General features: G+C 37.0%; 1 long non-coding RNA gene across 1 annotated transcript; it reads right to left on the reverse strand.

The window, feature by feature from the left end:
* Nucleotides 1-1031: 1031 nt before the first annotated feature.
* On the reverse strand, nt 1032-2113 carry LOC112588510 (uncharacterized). Its single transcript, XR_003112892.1, has 2 exons — nt 1663-2113; nt 1032-1519 (listed from the first exon to the last, which is right to left on the reverse strand). It is a non-coding gene; the product is annotated as an uncharacterized LOC112588510 (long non-coding RNA).
* Between the last annotated feature and the right edge of the window lie 490 nt (nt 2114-2603).

Genomic DNA, 2603 nt, shown 5'->3' on the forward strand with positions numbered 1-2603 from the left:
TCTTTGTTGTTATGTTGCACGGATTATTTTATTGGCTACGAAGTATCTCAAGGGTTGCGTTCTGTAATTCACTGACAGCACTGAAATTCTATATACGTTACATGAACTACAGATTTTCAGTATTGGCCGTGAATTAGGGAATGCAGCCAAGATGAACTTCAGAATGTCTTAAATATAATTGAAGATTCACACGAGATCGGATGATACGATATATCCCATAGGAGAACAATTTCTTATAGAATACCGGCCTTAGGGCCGGTTGTTCCAAGTTTAAAGTAATTAGTTAATTTGTCTATTTTTATTCCTTCCTTAAATTAGACAGACAAATTATGATTAAACTATTATTTAACTTACCAAGAAGTTGAAACAATCGGCTCTTAAAGATATCTTCTAAAAGATATCATTTAGATATCTATTACAAATATATTGAAGATTTCTTTTAAGATATCTTTCAGATGTCTATAGATATCTTTTATAAATTCTACAAAGATATCTCCCACTACATCTATTTAGATATCTTATAGACAATTTGTAGATATCTTTTAGAAATATCTTAAAGAAATCTTTCATAAGATATCTTTTAGACATCTACAAGACCTCGTTGTTTTCTGGGTTGTCATATATCATATGTAGGGGTCTTCGGAAAGCGATCTTCAAGCGTAGCAATAGAAATGAAAGACTCTGATTGGTTCATTTCCTTATGCGTTATGTATTATGCCTTTATGCAAAAGTGTGTGCTTCCCGTATTACTTGCCCGATTTAGCCGATTTTTTAAGGCTACGCCTACTTCTCTTTTCTTTTCTTTCCGAAGATCCCTACAAATGATACATGACAGCTTATACCTGGGCGGCGTGACCGTCCTCCCTTGTAGGGACCTTTGGACGAGCGGAGAAACAAGAGAAATAGGCGTAGCTCCCAACAATCGGTTGAAACGGGCAAATAATTTCGACTTCTGGGCATAGACAATTGGTACTCTGTGTCGACTTTACGGTGTCTCTCGGACATTTTACATGTTTAGGTCATCACGGGAGGATCGGATGTTACGGAGGATCGACGAATCTATTACCGAAGAACGCAAGACACACAGGTAAGTATTTTTATCCAGATTTCTCTGATTTTCCCGTCTCATCCCAACAATTATTAAGAGTTACAATGTATCGATGCTACAATTTGCTATGCCACTATGAATACGATACGTGTATTGTATTTACTGTGGGAAATTATGACAATAATACAATGTAACTTTTAATTCATGTATTTACTTAAACATATATTATACATAACTAGTCTTATACATAACTAGTTAGAAAGATGCAACTGTAATATAATTTCAAATTACAGATATCGCAGCAAATTGCCACTTCACCGTTCACAAACCTTTTTATCAGTTACTCCAACATCGTCTCGAAGTCACCGTGTGTCGTCACTTCCTGAGGCTATGAAAAGAAACATCGTCGCCTTCGTGTTCCGCCATTTACGGTAAACACCATTGTGAATCTGATTGGCTGTCTCGTTTTGTCTTGTGTGATAAATAAAAACAATTACGTTCGTATATTGTGCTGTTTTTTGATAATTACTTTCATGTAATGTGCATGATTGAATGGGAAGGGGGGAGGGAGGATGTAAAAATGAATATGGCAGAATCTGTTGTATTTCTATCACCAGTCTGCTGTCAGGCTGTGAACAGCAAGATCTGTTACGTTTCTGCCATCATTCTGGTGCCAGACTGCGCACAGCAGATTCTACTGTATTTCTGCCGTCAATCTGCCGCCAGACTGTGTACGTCAGGATCTGATACGTTTTTGCCGCCAATCTGCCGTCATAGTATTAAACCGCGTTTGTTTGAATTCTGCCGCCAATCTGCCGTCAGACTGCGCACAGCAGGATCTGTTTCCTTTCTGTCGTCAATCTGCCGTCAGGCTGTTTAATGGAATCTGTTCAAATGTTGACATCAATCTGATATCAAACTTCTATATCAGATTTTGTCTCAATGCTGCTGGCATTCTGCCGATATCATCTGATATTGCAGAATCTGTATTAATTTTGACATCAGTTTGTCATCAACTCCTGCAGCAGGCGTCTGGCAAAATCTGTTTCGGACAGATTTGGTTATTAGGGTATATATATATATATATATATAATAAAGTAACTTATATACTAAAGAGCTGTACCTCCTTCCCAATTACTAAATAGTAGGACCGAAGGCCCCACAATATGTATATATATATTAATTATCATTTCGTCTTTACTTTTCATAAAAAATAATTTTAAACACTGTTTATTTATAATTGTATGTAAAATTTGTTTATAATTTTTATATAAAATTGTATATAACATTTATAATTGTATTATTTGCTTTATTACTTCCCCCTGGGGTTACAATTCTTTCCCACCCCCTATCTTTACACTCTCTTTTCTTACAACTGTATCCTTACACACTATTCGCACGAGAGAGAGAGAGAGAGAGAGAGAGAGAGAGAGAGAGCGTTCCGCACACATACTCTCATTCCTCCACTCTTCCATTCTCTCCTTCTCTCTCACTCTCCATTCCTCTCCTCTCACACCTTGACCTCCGTTTCCGCTGCTCTTTCTACCTCCTCCTT

This window comes from Harpegnathos saltator, unplaced genomic scaffold (genome assembly GCF_003227715.2).
Source record: "Harpegnathos saltator strain DR-91 unplaced genomic scaffold, Hsal_v8.6 scaffold234, whole genome shotgun sequence".
Classification (NCBI taxonomy): Eukaryota; Metazoa; Arthropoda; class Insecta; order Hymenoptera; family Formicidae; genus Harpegnathos; species Harpegnathos saltator.